Genomic DNA, 20,816 nt, shown 5'->3' with positions numbered 1-20,816 from the left:
ACAAGTGATGATATTATATCAGTCTCACCAAAGGAACATACCACCGATCCCGAGAACATGGTATACACCTGGCTCGACCAAATTATTAGTATATTTTTTTATTGTCTCCCCAAAGGAACATACCACCGATCCCGAGAACATGGTATACACCTGGTTCGACAAATTATTAGTATATTTTTTTTGTTATTATCTCCCCAAAGGAACATACCACCAATCCAGAGAACATGGTATACACTTGGTTCGACAATAATAGCATTTTTTATATAATTGTTTTTACAGTCCAATCTACCAGATTTCACAAGCCACTGATCCAGGGAACATGACATGCTACCGTAGGTCGATCGGACTTAAATTATTATAATTATTTTATTTAGTTATTTGAAAATTACTTAGCTTAAGTAAAACAGGAGTAATTGAAAGAGGAATCCATAGCTAATGGCACTGTTTTTCACAGACTACAGATCTAGAGATCATAGCTACTACTTAAGTGCCACCAGTTACTTAGCTTAACTTGGGACAGTTAGACACAACACATCAATTCATTAGTAGGTTTCACTTAGACTCACGGCATTCCCATTGAACATTTACATGGAGGTATAAAGTACTCATTATCACAAATTACCATAAGAAGAATACGGCTGCATAGTTTTAGTATTAAGAGAATCAACAATATTCTTGGAGTGAATCCTACTTTGCAGTGAAGAGTAAGGTGTCACAATGCAAAAAGACTTCCAATGCAATTAAATGCCAGTTCTCGTACTAAATTTTCTAAAGGTTGCCTCAAGTGGAACAGAATCACCTCGTATTTGTATACTCTTCTCTCCTACTTTCTTCTCTCCACTCTTCTCTGTTTGTGTTCCCTGTTTGTGCTCCCCTCGCCTTTATTTGCTGAAAAAGAAAGACATAAACACAAAAACTTTTCTATGAAAACTAAATAAGGAAAGTAACTTATTAAAGATTCAGGTTGCCTCCTGAAAAGCGCTTGTTTTAGGTCTTTAGCTCGACCATGTCTCGTCAGTGAAGTCAGGGTCCTGCAGGGATTGACACCTCTTGGGTCCCCTCGCCTTCTTGAATTTCCTCCTCTGGGTCTTGATCTTCGCTTGCATTCTCATCTTCAGAAATAAGAAGTGGATCTCCAGGGATGTAGGGCTTCAGTCTTTGACCGTTTACAAGGAAGTACTTTGCACTTGAATAACACCATTTTTCAGAATCTTCTTCACCTTGCAAGGGCCATACCATCTTGACTTGAATTTACCAGGAAATAAATGAAACCTAGTATCATAGACCAATACCAACTGTCCAAGATGAAATTATTTCCTCAATATATGCTTGTCATGCTAGATCTTGGTCTTTTCTTTGTAAATTCTTGCACTCTCATAAGAGTCAGCTCTCAGTTCTTCCATTTCACAGAGTTGAAGTTTTCTGTATTTTCCTGTTGCATCAAGGTCCATATTGAGTTTCCTTAGTGCCCATTGAGCTTAGTGTTCAAGTTCAACGGGTAGACGGCATGCTTTTCCATATATTAACCTGAATGGTGACATTCCAATTGGTGTTTTATAGGATGTCCTTTATGCCCACAGTGTGTCTGGTAATTTCAGTACCCAGTCAGACCTTGACTTTGATACTACCTTCTCGAGAATGGCCTTTATTTCTCTATTAGACAACTCCACTTGTCCATTTGCTTGCGGGTGATATGGAGTTGTAATTCTATGATTACGAACTCCATATTTTGCTAAGAGAGATTGTAGTTGGGAGTTGTTGAAATGTGTTCCTCCATCACTGATAACAATCCGTGGCACACCAAATCTTGGAAAGATCACTTGCTTGAACAAATTGCAAACTGACTTGGAATCGGCATTGACGGTTGGTACAGCCTCAACCCATTTTAACACATAGTCCACTGCCACCAATATGTATTTGTACCCTTTTGATGATGGGAAGGGTCCAACATAATCAATTCCCCATACATCAAAGAGCTCTACTTCAAGAATTCCTTTTTAAGGCATCTCTTGCCTTTTTGAAATCTTTCCAGTTCTCTGACAAGGATCACAAGCTTCAATATAGGAATGTACATCCTTGAATAAAGTTGTCCAGTAAAATCCCGCTTGCAAAATTTTCACTTGAGTCTTCCTAGTACTTGCATGACCTCCATAAGGGGATGAATGGCAATGATAGATCACACTTTTAGTTTCACCTTCCGGCAAGCATCTTCGAACAATACCATCAGCACAATGTTTGAATAAGTAAGGTTCATCCCAAAAGAAGTGCCTCATATCTGATAAGGATTTCTTCTTCTTTTGATACCCAAAATCTGTAGGGACTTTGTTACAGACCAGATAATTAACTATATCTACATACCATGGTGTATAATTTTGTATACTAGTCACTTGCATAAGATTGCTCCTTGGTAAAACATCATTCATAGGTAAGGAGTCTACTGCATTGTTTTGCAATCTTGACAAGTGATCTGCCACAACATTTTCAGCTCCTTTCTTGTCTTTGATTTCCACATCAAATTCTTGAAGCAAGAGTATCCATCTAATTAACCTTGGCTTGGCTTCTTTCTTGCTGAGTAGATATCTAATTGCAGTGTGGTCTATGTAAACTACACAATGAGACCCTACAAGATATTGCCTAAATTTGTCAAAGGCATACACTACTGCCAACAACTCCTTTTTGGTGGTTGTGTAATTTGCTTGAGCACCATCAAGAGTTTTGCTAGCATAGTATATTGCATGCAAATCTTTTCCTTTTCTTTGTCCCAGTACTGCACCCACAGCAAAGTCACTTGCATCACACATTATCTCAAATGGTAATTCCCAGTCAGGGGGTTGCACTACTGGAGCAGTGACCAATGCTTCCTTGAGCAAGTTGATGGATTTTTCACATTCTGCATCAAATTTGAACTTAACATCAATGTTTAGGAGATTAGTGAGGGGTTTGGCTATCTTGGAGAAATCCTTTATGAATATTCTATAGAACCCAGCATGTCCCAAAAAGCTCCTTACTCCCTTCAAATTTACAGGTGGTGGAAGTTTTGATATTACCTCAACTTTTGCTTGATCAACCTCAATTCCTCTTTCAGATACCAAATGTCCCAAAATAATTCCTTCCTTTACAAGAAACTGACACTTCTCCCAGTTTAAGACTAGATTGTGTTCTGAACACCTATGAAGAACTGCTGCCAAATTATTCAAGCAATCCTCATAACTTTTTCCAACGACTGTAATATCATCTATGAATACCTCCACTTTGATTCCTATCATATCAGAGAATATAGAGAGCATAAACCTTTGAAATGTTGGGGGTGCATTACAAAGTCCATAAGCTAGTCTTTTGTAAGCAAATGTTCCGTATGGGCAAGTGAAAGTTGTTTTATCTTGATCATCCGGATGAATTGGGATTTGCAACAATCCTGAATACCAATCTAAGCAGCAGAAATATTCATGCCCAGCAAGCCTTTCCAACGTTTGGTCAATGAAAGGTAAAGGAAAATGGTCCTTCCTCGTTACTTCATTTAACTTTCTGAAATCATTGACCATTCTCCACCGTGTGACAGTCCTACTAGGAATCATTTGCCCTTGTTCATTTTCAATGACAGTTATTCCTCCTTTCTTGGGCACCATGTGAATGGGACTCACCCACTCACTGTCCGAAATTGGGTATATGATATCAGCAGAGAGCAATTTAAGAATCTCCTTTTTAACAACCTCTTGCAAATGGGGATTCAACCTTCTTTGACTTTCTCTAATTGGTACACTGCTTTCTTTCAAGTAAATCCTATGAGAGCAGACAACAGGATTTATCCCTTTCATATCATCAATTGAATATCCAATAACATCCTTGTACTTTTGCAAAACTGCTTGAAGCCCTTTTATTTGCCTTTCCGTCAACTCCCTATTCACGATAATTGGCCACTGGTTGTCATTGTCTAAGAATGCATACTTCAAACTTTCTGGAAGTTGTTTCATTTCTATTTGCCTTGGTTGCATCTTCTCTAGTGGCCTTGTACTGCTTTCCAATATGCTCACAAGTCTGATTTCTTCATATCTGATTTCACTATTGTCCTCCTCAACTACTTCACAACAATTACTTCCATACCTCTCTTCATAACCTTATTCCACACATTTCTGTAGTGTATCAATTCTGTAGCAGTGCTTTTCTCTTTGCGGAACATGTGTTGCATGCTTCATGTCAAACTCCGCCTTTTCATTTCCAAACCTCGGGCTCAATTTGGCTTCTTGGACATCAATAAGTGCACCAGCTGTGGCCAAAAATGGTCTTCCAAGGATCACAGCCTCACTTTTGTCCTCCATATCTAGCACTACTAAGTCAACTGGATAAGCAAACTTCCCAACTTTGATTGGAACATCCTCAAGAATTCCAACAGTTTCCTATATGTTCTGTCGGCTAACTGAAGAGTTATGGTTGTTGGATTTAATTCTCCCAAGAACATCCTTTTGCTAACTGAATGTGGTAACACACTAACACTTGAGCCCAAGTCACACAGAGCACTGTAAGTTTTGTTTCCAATCACACATGGTACACAAAAGCTTCCTGGATCATCCACTTTTTCAGGCATGGAATTCTGAATTATTGCCCTGCATTCCTTTGATAGAGTCACTACTTCTGGCTCAGACATGCTTCTTTTCTTTGTTATCAACTCCTTGAAATATTTGGCATACATTGGAACATGCAAGACAGCTTCAAGAATAGGAATAGTAATCTGAACTCCCTTCATAGTTTCCAAGAATTTGGCAAATTTCTTGTCATCTTTGGGTTTGTTGAACTGCTCAGGAAAAGGAATGTTGTTGGTTGTTATTTCTTCCTCTAGCAAAGGCTCAGCTCTTGTTTGAAAACCAGGAAATTCGACTTTAGTTTCAATTCGGTTATCAACTTCCTTCTCCTTTAGTTTCTCTAATGATGTTGAAGGTGGAGTTCCGGATGAACTTGGCCTCATAGCAGGAGGGACATATGTCTTCGGAGTAGGCAGTAATGGTCCTGACATAACTCCACTCCTTGTAGTCACTGCATCAACTGAAGATATTGCCCCACAGTGAGCTTTCGGGTTTGGAATTGGTTGCACAGGCAGCCTTGCTTCATTTTCTCCCACCATACTATCCATTTTGCTCACAAGCATCTTAACAATATCCTTTAAGCCATTAACTTCATTTGTCATCTTGCTCATCAATTCCAATTGCATCTTCATGATTTCCTCCATTCCATTTGACTGAACATTTTGTTGTTCATTCTGCCTCGACACTTGAAATTGACTTGGATGATTTGGTGGTCGATTTCCTTGTACTGTCGATCCACTTTCATATGACTGATTGTTCTTGTACAACAAGTTTGGATGGTTCCTCCAAGAAGGATTGTAGCTGTTTGAGAATGGACCTTGACTTTGGGCATAACTTACTTCTGAAACCGATGATCCAATGGCTGAATAGAAGGTACATTCTGTTGAAGGATGACCTGCTTGGCCACATACATCACACATTTGAGGCACACTTACTGAAGCTACAGATGTACCGATGCAATTTGACATGATAGTGTCCATCTTCTTGTTCAAGATGTCAATCTGAGCCGCCATGCTATCATTTGCAGACACATTGTACACACCAGGGTGTGGTGGTGCTATTGCTCTTTCACTTGACCATTGGAAATGATGAGACGCCATACTTTCAATCAATGCAAATGCTTCATCAAGGGTTTTGTTCATGATTCCTCCTCCAGCAGCAGAATCGACAAAAGCTCTAGTCTGAGTGGACAATCCTTTGTAAAAGGTTTGTAACACCAGCCATCTTTCTAAACCATGATGAGGAAACATTCTGATTAAAGAGTTGAATCTTTGCCATGCGTCATACAAACTCTCTCCATCATATTGAGTAAACCTTGTTAACTTGTCGCTGTATTCAGCAGCTTTTGTTGGTGGAATGTATCTCTCAAGAAATGTCTGCAATAAAGTCTCCCAAGTATCCTTCAAATGTTCAGGCAATGAGTGAAGCCATACTCTTGCTCCATCTCCCAGGAAAATGGAAATAGTGACAATCTGATAGCACTCGGTGAAACTCCATTTTGCTTGAGGGTGTTACAATACTCCAAGAAAGTCCTTATATGCTCATGTGGGTCTTCTAAAGCTGTTCCATCAAATCTAGACTGTTGTACCGTGTTAATCAGAGCAGGCTTCAATTCAAAATTGTTCGCCTGAATAATTGGTTGCACCATTTCTCCTGGTATCCCATGATCTCTTGGGATCCACAAATCCCTGAGCAAAGGTGCTGAATCAGGCATCTTTTATTCTTCTTGATCTTGCAAAGTTTCAGCAACTTGAAACCGTGTTTGATTCTCTCTTCTTCTTCTCAATAAAGTCCTTTCAATTTCTGGATCAAATGGCTGTAGAGAAAATTCAGGTTGAAGCATAAGACAATTTCCTGTAAAGTTCCTGAAATTGACACATGCTAGTTTTCTCAAAACTGTAGCCAATGTTAGGAAATGGTTAGTTGCCAGCAATACTACGTAATTGACTTAAAATAAATCCCGATCTGCTTCTACTAATGTGCTAATGAAATTTAGTTCCCCGGCAACGGCACCAAAATGATCAATTGAAAGTATAGTGGGGTTTTTACACCCCAAACTACAGATGTCGTGTTCTCCTCAGGGATCTAGAACTTCGAAGCACACATTCGAAACATTCAAAACAACTGAACAGATGAATCAGACCATAGTGACAACAAGCAGCCACTGGAACAAGGTAAAACAAAATAATATGCAGCAAAGGTAAAGGGTTCAGAAAAAGGACTTTCTCTTTTTTTAGTTGTTTTCTTGTAATCAAACAGACAAGTAACACTAGCACATGGAAGATGGTTCAGACATCACACACAACTCATGCAACCAATTAAAGTAACAGCAGCCCACAGGAGAATAACTACTAACTTAATATCCAGCAAAGGGTCACAATGATTCAGCAAGGATACATGAGGGTTTAGCAAAGGTGCACAGGTAACAGAGTCAATTTAAGACCCAACAGTGCATATATTCAGAGCACAGTAACAAGAGAAGAGAGAGGTTCAGAGCCTATGGGTCTTGATGGTCTTCGATTCGAAACTGTAGATGTTGCAGGCGAAGAAGAGTAGCAGCAGAGGAACGTTGGAGACAATCTTGCGTGGAGCACCAGAAGACCCGAAGCCCCTGGCCTCTGGTCGATCCTCTCCCTCTCAGCAGCGAGGAAGAGGAGAGAAGGAGTGGCAGAGATCGTCGGTGAGGGAGGTCGCAGTAGCAGGAGTTGGAGCTGAGTAGCGGCGGCCGATCTTGAGGTTGGAGACGAGGAAGTGCAGCAGATCGGTGTCGTCGTTGGAGAGGAGCGATGGATCTCTGGTCAAATCGGGGTAGCGTCGTGGTGGATCAGGTGCCACCGCCAGTCTCCCGGCACCCTCTTCTCCCTCTCTCTCTCCTTCGATCCGGTTCTTCTCCTGGTTCCCCTCGATCTGGTGGTGGGTGAGTAGTGAGGAGGGCGAGAGAAAGGAGTCTTCCTGATCTATTTTCTTCGTTGGTGTGGTCTGGTCTCTCTCCTCTCCCTTTCAAGCTGGTGTTGTGATCAGCCGATGGAGGAGCCATCCACGCGTGGAGTCAGACACCACGTCTGGTGTGTCGCGCCAGACCCCAGCTCCTCTGGTTCTTTTCGGTTTTGGCCCCTCCAGAACTGAACTCTTCTCCAAGTTCATCCCCGCTTTAGTGTTGGAAGCACTTTTGACAAAATTTGGGTGCCTAAACGCACCAGTCGTGCAAAAAATGAATAAGTGTAGTAAAAATATCATAATAGGAATATTTCTGTAGGAATGAATACTTTATGAGTGATTACTATGATCATATGTTTAATTTGTGACTCAAAAAGGCTAAAAATACTATATGCATAAATGTGCTATCAGGGTCCTCGGACAGTCGGATTATATACTTTGGTCGGACTGTTGGACTATGAAGATACAAGATTGACGACTTCGTCCCGTGTCCGGATGGGCCTCTCCTTTGCATGGAAGGCAAGTTTGGCAATTCGGATATGTAGATCTCCTTCTCTGTAACCGACTCTGTGTAACCCTAGCCCCCTCCGGTGTCTATATAAACCGGAGGGTTTAGTCCGTAGGACAAGAACTATCATAATCATAGGCTAGCTTCCAGGGTTTACCCTCTATGATCTTGTGGTAGATCAACTCTTGTAACACTCATATCATCAAGATCAATCAAGCAGGAAGTCGGGTATTACTGTTGGGGAACATAGCAGAAATTCAAAATTTTCTACACATCACCAAGATCAATCTATGGAGATACTAGCAACGAGAGAGAGGGGAGTGCATCTTCATACCCTTGAAGATCGCGGTGCGGAAGCGTTACAAGAATGCGGTCGGTGGAGTCATTCACGAACCGATTCAGATCGCGGCCGAATCCGATCTAAGCACCGAAGAACGGGGCCTCCGCGTTCAACACACATGTAGCCCGGTGACGTCTCCCATGCCTTGATCCAGCAAGGAGAGAGGGAGAGGTTGGGGAAGACTCCGTCCAGCAGCAGCACAACGGCGTGGTGGTGATGGAGGAGCGTGGCACTCCAGCAGGGCTTCGCCAAGCACTGTGAGAAACGAGGAGGGAGAAGGGTAGGGCTGCGCCAGGAGAGAGGGAAACTCATGTTCTTGGCAGCCCCAAAAACCCCCACTATATATAGGGGAAGGGGAGAGGGGGGCGGCCCCCTCCAGATCCCATCTAGAGGGGAGGGGCGGCGGCCGGGAGGGGAGGCTTGCCCCCCAAGCAAGGTGGAGGCGCCCCCTCCCCTAGGGTTTTCAACCCTAGGAACCTTGGGCCCTTGGGGAGGGGCGCAGCAGCCCACTAGGGGCTGGTTCCCTCCCATATTCAGCCCATCAAGCCCCCAGGGCAGGTGGCCCCACCCGGTGGACCTCCGGACACCTTTCGGTGGTCCCGGTACAATACCGATAACCCCCAAACTATTCCGGTGACTGAAACTGGACTTCCCATATATAAATCTTTACCTCCGGACCATTCTGGAACTCCTCGTGACGTCCGGGATCTCATCCGAGACTCCAAAAAACATTCAGTAACCACATACAAACATCCTTTATAACCCTGGCATCATCAAACCTTAAGTGTGTAGACCCTACGGGTTCGGGAATCATGCAGACATGACCGAGACAGCTCTCTGGCCAATAACCAACCGCGGGATCTGGATACCCATGTTGGCTCCCACATGTTCCACAATGATCTCATCGGATGAATGATACGTCTCCAATGTATCTACTTTTCTAAACACTTTTGCCCTTGTTTTGGACTCTAACTTGCATGATTTGAATGAAACCAACCCGGACTGATGTTGTTTTCAGCAGAACTGCCATGATGTTGTTTCATGTGTAGAAAAGAAAAGTTCTAGGAATGTCCTGGAAATCCACGGAGGCACTTTTCAGAATTAATAAGAATTTTTGGTGAAAGAATGAAGGCCAGGGGGCCCACGGGTTGTCCACGAGATAGGGGGCGCCCCCGCCCCCCCAGGGCATGCCCTCCTATCTCGTGGGCCCATTGAACGGACTCCAGATCAAGGAGAAAGTTTCATCGTGTTTAACGACACGGAGCCGCCGCCAAGCCCTAATCTCTCTTGGGAGGGCTGATCTGGAGTCCGTTCGGGGCTCCGGAGAGGGGGATTCGTCGCCGTCGTCATCATCAACCATCCTCCATCACCAATTTCATGATGCTCACCGCCATGCATGAGTAACTCCATCGTAGGCTTGCTGGACGGTGATGGGTTGGATGAGATTTACCATGTAATTAAGTTAGTTTTGTTAGGGTTTGATCCCTAGTATCCACTATGTTCTGAGATTGATGTTTCTATGACTTTGCTATGCTTAATGCTTGTCACTAGGGCCCGAGTGCCATGATTTCAGATCTGAACCTATTATGTTTTCATGAATATATGTGTGTTCTTGATCCTATCTTGCAAGTCTACAGTCACCTATTATGTGTTATGATCCGACAACCCCGAAGTGACAATAATCGGGATACTTCTCGGTGATGACCGTAGTTTGAGGAGTTCATGTATTCACTATGTGCTAATGCTTTGTTCCGGTTCTCTATTAAAAGGAGACCTTAATATCCCTTAGTTTCCGTAAGGACCCCGCTGAACACGGGAGGGTAGGACAAAAGATGTCATGCAAGTTCTTTTCCATAAGCACATATGACTATTTACAGAATACATGCCTACATTACATTGATGAACTGGAGCTAGTTCTATATCACCCTATGTTATAACTATTGCATGAAGAATCGCATCCGGCATAATTATCCATCACTGATCCATTGCCTATGAGCTTTTCATATATTGTTCTTCGCTTATTTACTTTTCCGTTGCTACTGTTACAACTACTACAAAAACCCAAAAACATTTACCTTTACTTTTGCTACTGTTACCTTTGTTATCATACCACTTTTGCTACTAAACACTTTGTTGCAGATACTAAGTTATCCAGGTGTGGTTGAATTGACAACGCAACTGCTAATACTCAAGAATATTCTTTGGCTCCCCTTGTGTCGAATCAATAAATTTGGGTTGAATACTCTACCCTCGAAAGTTGTTGCGATCCCCTATACTTGTGGGTTATCAAGACTAATTTCTGGCGCCGTTGTCGGGGAGCATAGCTCTATTCTCTGAGTAATTGGGATTTATATCTATTGATCACTATGAAGAACTTGAAAGATGATCAAACTACTATTTTTCCCTCAACTACGAGGGGAGGTAAGGAACTGCCATCTAGCTCTGCACTAGATTCTCCTTCCGTTATTAGTAGGCTTGCAACACCTAAACCTGCTACTGCTATGAATTCTGATATATCGCATGTTATTGATGATGCCACTTCTGTTATGAATGATGAAACTACTTCTGTGCGTGATACTACTGTGCCACTAGGTGAATTTCTAGATGAACAACTTGCTAGATTTAGGGGGAATGAAAATATTGAAGAACCTATTATTGATGATAGTGATGATGAAGGTCCCCCCAATGATGATGTTTTACCTGTTGTTCCTAAGGTTTATGTTATGCATGAAACAACTGCTATGGAAATTCTTGCTTGCAATGATAGAAATGATCTTAAGAAATTATTAGCTAAATGGAAGCAGCAGTCTCTTAATGCTAGAATGAATCCCGATCCTACTTTTGCTACTTCACCTATCTGTGTTACTGATAAGGATTATGAATTCTCTGTTGATCCTGATATTATTACTTTAGTTGAATCTGATCCTTTTTATGGCCTTGAATCTGAAACTGTTGTGGCACATCTTACCAAGTTGAATGATATAGCCACCCTATTTACTAATGATGAGAAGTATCGCTATTTATATATCCTTAGGATATTTCCGTTCTCATTAAAGGGTGATGCTAAGACTTGGTATAATTCTCTTGCTCCTGGTTGTGTGCGTAGTCCCCAGTCTATGATTTATTACTTCTCTGCTAAATATTTTCCTGCTCATAAGAAACAAGCTGCCTTGCGGGAAATATATATTTTTGTGCAAATCAAAGAAGAGAGTCTCCCACAAGCTTGGGGGAGGCTTCTCCAGTTATTTAATGCTTACCTGATCATCCACTCAATAAAAATGAAATACTTGATATCTTTTATAATGGACTAACCGATGCTTCCAAGGACTACTTGGATAGTTGTGCTGGTTGTGTTTTCAGGGAAAGAACAGTCGACGAAGCTGAAATATTATTGAATAATATGTTGACTAATGAAAATAATTGGACTCTTCCCGAGCCAGTTCCTGAAGTAATTCCTGAACCAATTGAGCCAACTCCTGAGCCTATTCCTAAACCCACTCCGAAGAAGAGAGGTGTTTTATTTCTCAGTCCTGAAGATATGCAAGAGGCAAATAAATCAATGAAAGAAAAAGGTATTAAAGCTGAAGATGTTAAGAATTTACCTCATATGGAAGAAATACATGGTCTTAATTTACCTCCTGAAGAACCACATTGTCTTGATAACCCGACACAGGTAGTAAAGGTAAATTCTCTCTATAGATATGATAAAGTTGAAGTACCGTCTACTAAATTTCATAGCCCATGCTTAGATGAAGTTGATCACATTATGGCTAGACAAGAAAGTTTTAATGCTTATGTTGGTAGAGAGTTAAAGAATAATGCTTTCGAGATAGGACGCGTAGGTGATAATCTGGCAGAGTTAAAGATGAACTTCACCGCGTTAGCAAATATGCTTCTATGGTTGCTACCCAAGCTGAGCAAGTACTTAAAGCTCAAAATGATTTGCTTGAGGAATTAAATAATAAAAATGACTTTGTTGTTAGAGTGGCTACTAGAACTGGTAGAATGACTCAGGAACCTTTGTATCCTGAAGGCCACCCTAAGAGAATCAAGCAAGATTATCAGAGAAATAATTTAGAGGCACCTAGTTCTTCTAAAAAGAAGAAAAAGAAAAATGATAGAACTTTGCATGCTTCTAGTGAACCTACTTTAGACACACCTGAGAATCCCAACGATATTTCTATTTCAGATGCTGAAACACAATCAGGTGATGAACATGAACCTAGTGATAATGTTAATGATAATGTTCATGTTGATGCTCAACCTAGCAAAGACAATGATGTAGAGATTGAACCTGCTGTTGATCTTGATAACCCACAATCAAAGAATCAACGTTATGATAAGAGAGATTTTGTTACTAGGAAGCACGGTAAAGAAAGAGAACCATGGGTTCAGAAACCCATGCCCTTTCCTCCCAAACCATCCAAGTCAAAGGATGATGAGGATTTTGAGCGCTTTGCTGAAATGATTAGACCTATTTTCTTACGTATGCGCTTAACTGATATGCTTAAAGTAAATCCTTATGCTAAGTATATGAAGGATATCATAACAAATAAAAGAAAGACACCGGAAGCTGAAATTTCCACCATGCTTGCTAATTACACTTTTAAGGGTGGAATACCAAAGAAACTTGGAGATCCGGGTGTTCCAACTATACCATGCTCTATTAAAAGAAATTATGTTAGAACTGCTTTATGTGATCTTGGAGCCGGTGTTAGTGTTATGCCTCTCTTTATATCGTAGACTTGAATTGAATAAGTTGACACCTACTGAAATATCTTTGCAAATGGCCGATAAATCAACTGCTATACCTGTCGGTATTTGTGAGGATGTGCCTGTTGTCGTTGCAAATGTCACCATCTTAACGGACTTTGTTATTCTTGATATTCCTGAGGATGATAGTATGTCTATTATCCTTGGTAGACCTTTTCTTAATACTGCAGAGGCTGTTATTGATTGCAACAAAGGCAATTTCACTTTTCATGTTAATGGTAATGAGCATACGGTACACTTTCCGAGGAAACAATCTCAAGTTCATAGCATCAATTCTATTGAAAAAGTTCCAACTATCATTTTTGGAGGTTTTGAATTTCCTCTCCCTACTGTCAAGAAAAAGTATGATATTCTTATTATTGGGGATTTTTCATATCCCCGTTGAGGTAACTTAGTGTTATTCAAAATTTCTCCGGTTCCGTGTTATTCGGAATGAGTTTGTTAACAAGACTTGATCAACCTTGTTAGTGGATTCATTTTGATGATCACGAGATGGATGAAACTAGAAGGCACAACCTTCTGTACCCTCTTTTTACTTTCTGATATTTAGAATAAATAAAGCAAAAATAGTATTATCCGTCTGTTTTCTGAATTATCCGTGCATTAAAAAAATAGTCCAAAAATAAAAGTGCTCCAAATGCCCTGCAAATTTAGTATGATTTTTTCTGGAATATTTGAGGATTTTAGGCACTGAAAACACTGCAAGAGGGGCAAGCACCAGGCCACGAGAGAGGAGGGCGCGCCCCCCTGTAGGGCGCGCCCCCTGTCTCGTGGGCCCCTGGTGGGTCCCCTCCACTTATGCCAGCACCCACACACTTCATCTTCTACCCAAAAAAAATCCCCATCTAGCTCAAGCCCGAGTTCTAGCTCATTTTGCTGCGATTTTTGATCTCTTAGCTCAAAGCTCCATTCGCAAAACTGCTTTGGGAGATTGTTTCTTGGTATGTGACTCCTCCATTGGTCCAAATAGTTTTTGTTCTAGTGCTTTATTCATTGCAAATTTTTGCTGCATAGCTGACCATGTTCTTGAGCTTGCATGTTAAATTTTTGATGTCCCAAGCAATTTCAATGCATGATATAGGCTCTAGGCACTTGTAGGAGTAGTTGCTATCTATCTTGTTTAGTTTTATTCACTTTTATTTTGAAGTTACTAAAATTTCAGAAATTTTAAGAAAATGTTAAGGAGGTTCTTTAAAGGCTCTTCTACCCAAAGCTCTAAGGAAAAACAAGACAAAGAGAAGGAAAAACCCAAGTATAATCTTCCTCGTTTAGCGGAAGTACGATCATGTGAATGGTCGTGTGAGGATTTCTTGAAAGAAGCCGGAATTCATGAAGACTTTTATGCTTTAATCGGGACTACAGGCCTCACCGGTTTCATGAATGACCGAATCGATCATTATCTCTTACTTACCAATACTTTCGTGCAAAAAATTTATTATTATCCTAAGAAGTCACCGCCTGCAGTATCATTTCATTTATATGATGAATTCAGAGAAATGTCTTTACGTGATTTTCGCGTGGTGTGTAGGATACCTTATGAGGGAGAATTAGAGGAACCCCATCGTGAAGATGTGGATGGTTTCGTTAAAACTATTGTTGTAGAAGAGCCAAAGAAGGGCTCTGAGGCAAAAGTCTCTAGCATACACTTTCCTGTTTTACGCTACTTTGCCATATTTGCTAGTAGATGCTTGATTGGTCGTGGGAATAGTGGAAACTTCAGCGTTCCAGATATTATTATTCTTCAACATGCTTTGCTGGGAGACAATACTTTTAGTATGGGTGTCGTCGTTGCTAAACGGCTAGCCCTGAATCGTACAAAAGGCCCCATATTTGGAGGTATCTATGCTGCACGTCTTGCTGAACATTTTCAGATACCCATTAGGCACCTTGAGGAGGAGGAGACAAAATTACCTCCTCACATTTTAGAATACAAGAGCATGGTAGCACACAAGTTTATTGTTGACAACGAAGAGAAGATGCTCTTGTACAGACTTAGATTCAATAAGAAACACTTTGAGTTTATTATTTTGCCTGCACCTCTGTTATTTGACTTGCTTGCAGAAAATCGCATTGTTACACCGGAAGCGGTGAACAACCATCTAGCCCAAGCTTTTACTCCGGAACCTGAACCTGAGCCGGAACCTGAATTGGACCCTTATCGTGCATCATCTGTTCAGTGGGATCCGGAGATGACCAGCCAGTGGTATCCTGATTACACCTCCCACTACACCGGGAGAGTAGCGGCGGTCCTTGGTATTAGACCAACTTAGGCCAAAAGCCTAAGCTTGGGGGAGTACGTATTTCTCACCAACTTTACATTCATGTTGACACACTAGTCGTCAGTGCTCATACTCTTTCATTGTATTATTCATGTTAGTTTAAATTTCTTTTTCTAGTTTTCTTCTTGTGTGTTTGATAAACCTTAAGAAAAACCAAAAAAAATTAGTTAGTTTAATTTTCATTGCTTGTAGAAGAAATTAAAATGAAAACCCAAAAAGATTTCTCGTTCTTCTTTTCCTTGTTGGGAGCTTTCCCGTGTAAATAGTTTTATTTTCTTTTCTTTCTTTTGGGGGTCGAGAAGACTATATTGAAAATGCTTAGTGGCTCTTATATGCATGATTGTTTATTTAATTTAGAGCCCATATTACTTGTCTTCTCTCTTGAGTTGAATGCTTGCAGATTCCAGCTTAGTCCAATGCACATGCACTCATATTATTATACACATCTTTCGGTTGTGCGAGTGAAAGGCAATAATGATGATATATGATGGACTTATTGGCATGAGAAAAGATGGTATGAACTCGACCTCTCTTTTTTTTGTAAATATGATGATTCATCGTTCCTGAGTCAGCTATTATGAAGTAAACATATTTGCAATGACATTTAGAGATTATAGTTGCTTGTGCCATGCTTGATTAGCTATGAGTTATAATGGTTTACCTTGCGTGCCAACATGCTATTAGAAGTGATTATGATGTGGTATGATGGGATGGTATCCTCCTTTAAATGAATTGAGTGACTAGACTTGGCACATGTTCACGCATGTAGTTGAATCAAATCAACATAGCCTTCATGATATTTATGTTCATGGTAGATTATATCCTACTCATGCTTGTACTCGGTGTAAATTAATTTCAATGCATGTTTACGACTGTTGTCGCTCTCTCAGTTGGTCGCTTCCCAGTCTTTTGCTAGCCTTCACCTATACTAAGCGGGAATACTGCTTCTGCATCCAAACTCCTTAAACCCCAAAGTTGTTCCATATGAGTCCACTATACCTTCCTATATGCGGTATTTACCAGCCGTTCCAAGTAAATTTGTATGTGCCAAACTCTAAACCTTCAAATGAAATTCTGTTTTGTATGCTCGAGCAGCTCATGTTTCAACTAGGACTGCCTATATCTTCCATGCTAGGTGGGTTATTCTCACGAGGAGTGGAATCCGCTCCTCATTCACGAGAAAGGGCCGGTAACCGGGATGCCCAATCCCATGATCCAAAATGATCAAAGCAAATCAAAATAATTAAACAAAACTCCCCCAGAGCTGTTGTATGTTGGAGGCACTCGTTGTTTCGAGCAAGCCATGGATTGATGCTTGTTGGTGGTTGGGGGAGTATAAACCTTTATCATTTTGTTTGGGAACTGCCTATAATGCATGTAGTATGGAAGATACAACCATCTCATAGTTGTTGCGTTGACAGCAAAAGTATGCCGCTCAAAATGTTATTCAATCTCTATTTTAAAATCGAGCTCTGGCACCTCTACAAATCCCTGCTTCCCTCTGCAAAGGGCCTGTCTATTTAATTTTATGTTGAGTCATCACCCTTCTTATTAAAAAGTACCCGCTGGAGAGCACACTGTCGTTTGCATTCATTATTATTGGTTTATATTGGGTATGACGTGACTGGATCTCTTTTACCATGAATTACAATGTTTAGTCAGTCCTTGATCTTTAAAGGTGCTCTGCATTTATGTTTTGCGGTCTCAGAAAGGGCTAGCGAGATAACATTTTGTTATATCATGTTATGATTATTTTGAGAAAGTGTTGTCATCCGAGTTTTATTATTATGGCTCACTAGCTGATTATGTTATTGATATGGGTAATTGTGAGACCTATGTGTTATTGTTAGCATGGTTAGTTCATAATATTTGCTGAAACTTGAATGCTGGCTTTTCATGTTACAACAACAAGAGCAAACAGAGTTTGTCAAAGTTTTTCTTTATCACTTTCAGTTTATCAACTGAATTGCTTGAGGACAAGCAAAGGTTTAAGCTTGGGGGAGTTGATATGTCTCCAACGTATCTACTTTTCCAAACACTTTTGCCCTTGTTTTGGACTCTAACTTGCATGATTTGAATGAAACTAACCCGGACTGACGCTGTTTTCAGCAGAACTGCCATGATGTTGTTTCATGTGTAGAAAAGAAAAGTTCTCGGAATGTCCTGGAAATCCACGGAGGCACTTTTCAGAATTAATAAGAATTTTTGCGGAAAGAATGAAGGCCAGGGGCCCACGGGCTGTCCACGAGACAGCCCCCCCCCCCTAGGGCGCGCCCTACTATCTCACGGGCCCCCTGGACACCTCCCGACTCAACTCCAACTCCATATATACCATCGTGGGGAACAAAAAATCAAGGAGAAAGTTTCATCGCGTTTTACGACACGGAGCCGCCGCCAAGCCCTAATCTCTCTCGGGAGGGCTGATCTGGAGTCCGTTCGGGGCTCCGGAGAGGGGGATTCATCGCCGTCATCATCATCAACCATCCTCCATCACCAATTTCATGATGCTCACCGTCGTGCGTGAGTAATTCCATCGTAGGCTTGCTGGACGGTGATGGGTTGGATGAGATTTACCATGTAATTAAGTTAATTTTGTTTGGGTTTGATCCCTAGTATCCACTATGTTCTGAGATTGATGTTGCTATGACTTTGCTATGCTTAATGCTTGTCACTAGGGCCCGAGTGCCATGATTTCAGATCTAAACCTATTATGTTTTCATGAATATAAGTGTGTTCTTGATCCTATCTTGCAAGTCTATAGGCACCTATTATGTGTTATGATCCGACAACCCCAAAGTGACAATAATCGGGATACTTGTCGGTGATGACCGTAGTTTGAGGAGTTCATGTATTCACTATGTGCTAATGCTTTGTTCCGGTTCTCTATTAAAAGGAGGCCTTAATATCCCTTCGTTTCCGTAAGGACCCTGCTGAACACGGGAGGGTAGGACAAAAGATGTCATGCAAGTTCTTTTCCATAAGCACGTATGACTATTTATAGAATACATGCCTACATTACATTGATGAACTGGAGCTAGTTCTATATCACCCTATGTTATAACTATTGCATGAGGAATCACATCTGGCATAATTATCCATCACTGATCCATTGCCTACGAGCTTTTCATATATTGTTCTTCGCTTATTTACTTTTCTGTTGCTACTGTTACAACTACTACAAAAACCCAAAAACATTTACCTTTACTTTTGCTACCGTTACCTTTATTATCATACCACTTTTGCTACTAAACACTTTGCTGCAGATACTAAGTTATCCAGGTGTGGTTCAATTGACAACTCAACTGCTAATACTCAAGAATATTCTTTGGCTCTCGTTGTGTCGAATCAATAAATTTGGGTTGAATACTCTACCCTCGAAAGCTGTTGCGATCCCCTATACTTGTTGGTTATCAATGAACCACGATGTCAAGGATTCAAGCAATCCCGTATAAAATTCCCTTTGTCAATCGGTATGTTACTTGCCCGAGATTCGATCGTCGGTATCCCAATACCTTGTTCAATCTCGTTACCGGCAAGTCACTTTACTCGTTCCGTAATGCATGATCCCGTGACTAACTACTTAGTCACATTGAGCTCATTATGATGATGCATTACCGAGTGGGCCCGGAGATACCTCTCCATCATACGGAGTGAAAAATCCCAGTCTCAATTTGTGCCAACCCAACAGACACTTTCGGAGATACCTGTAGTGCACCTTTATAGCCACCCAGTTATGTTGTGATGTTTGGTACACCCAAAGCACTCCTACGGTATCCTGGAGTTACACAATCTCATGGTCTAAATAAATGATACTTGACATTAGAAAATCTCTTAGCAAACGAACTACACGACCTTGTGCTATGCTTAGGATTGGGTCTTGTCCATCACATCATTCTCCTAATGATGTGATCCCGTTATCAATGACATCCAATGTCCATGGTCAGGAAACCATAACCATCTATTGATCAACGAGCTAGTCAACTAGAGGCTCGCCAGGGACATGTTGTGGTCTATGTATTCACACATGTATTACGGTTTCCAGCTAATACAATTATAGCATGAACAATAGATAATTATCATGAACAAGGAAATACAATAATAACCATTTTATTATTGCCTCTAGGGCATATTTCCAACAGTCTCCCACTTGCACTAGAGTCAATAATCTAGTTCACATCACTATGTGATTGTAATGAATCCAACACCCAATGGGTTTGTTCATATCTCGCTTGTGAGAGAGGTTATTAGTCAATGGGTCTGAATCTTTCAGATCCGTGTGTGCTTTACAAATCTCTATGTCATATCCTAGATGCAGGTACCACACGCTATTTGGAACTATTCCAAATAACTGCTCTACTATACGAATCCAGTTTACTACTCAGAGTCATCCGGATTAGTGTCAAAGTTTGCATCGGCGTAACCCTTTACGACGAACTCTTTTACCACCTCCATTATCGTGAAAATTCCTTAGTCCACTAGTTACTAAGAATAACCTTGACCACTGTGCTATGATCCATTCCTGGATCACACTTGTACCCCTTGACTGACTCATGGCAAGGCACACTTCAGGTGCGGTACACAACATAGCTTATTGTGGAGCCTACGTCTAAAGCATAGGGGACGACCTTCGTCCTTTCTCTCTTCTGCCATGGTCAGGTCTTGAGTCTTACTCAATACTCACACCTTACAGCCAAGAACTCCTTCTTTGCCGATCTATTTTGAACTCCTTCAAAATCTTCTCACGGTATGTGTTCATTTGAAAGTACTATTAAGCATTTTGATCTATCTTATAGATCTTGATGCTCATTGTTCAAGTAGCCTAATCCAGGTTTTCCATTGAAAAACACTTTTCAAATAACCCTATATGCTTTCTAGAAATTCTACAGCATTTCTGATCAACAATATGTTAACAACATATACTCATCAAAAATGATATAGTGCTCCCACTCACTTCTTTGGAAATACAAGTTTCTCATAAACTTTGTATAAACCCAAAATCTTTGATCATCTCATCAAAGCATATATTCCAACTCCGAGATGCTTACTCCAGTCCTTAGAAGGATTAATTGAGCTTTGCATACTTTTTAGCATTTTTCAGGATTGACAAAACCTTCTGGTTGTATCACATACAACCTTTCCTCAAGAAAATCGTTGAGGAAACAATGTTTTGACATCTTATCTGCAAGATTTCATAAATAATGCAGTAACTGCTAATATAATTTGAACAGACTCTTAGCATCGCTACGAGTGAGAAAGTCTCATCGTAGTCAACTCCTTGAACTTGTCGGAAAACATCCTAGCGACAAGTCGAGCTTTCTTAATGGTGACACTTACCATCATTGTTTATCTTCCTTTTAAAATCCATCTGTACTCAACAGCCTTACAACCATCGAGTAGTTCTT

The 20,816-nt window shown here is 40.8% G+C and overlaps 1 non-coding gene across 1 annotated transcript; it reads left to right on the top strand.

The window, feature by feature from the left end:
• Positions 1–5,807: 5,807 nt before the first annotated feature.
• Positions 5,808–5,914, top strand: LOC119282900. The gene has a single exon (XR_005138931.1). It is a non-coding gene; the product is annotated as a small nucleolar RNA R71 (small nucleolar RNA).
• The last annotated feature ends 14,902 nt before the right edge of the window (positions 5,915–20,816 follow it).

The sequence above is a fragment of the Triticum dicoccoides genome, chromosome 3B (assembly GCF_002162155.2).
Source record: "Triticum dicoccoides isolate Atlit2015 ecotype Zavitan chromosome 3B, WEW_v2.0, whole genome shotgun sequence".
Lineage (NCBI taxonomy): Eukaryota > Viridiplantae > Streptophyta > Magnoliopsida > Poales > Poaceae > Triticum > Triticum dicoccoides.
Note: the sequence above shows the minus strand (reverse complement) of the source record. Positions and strands in the feature narration are given on the sequence as shown.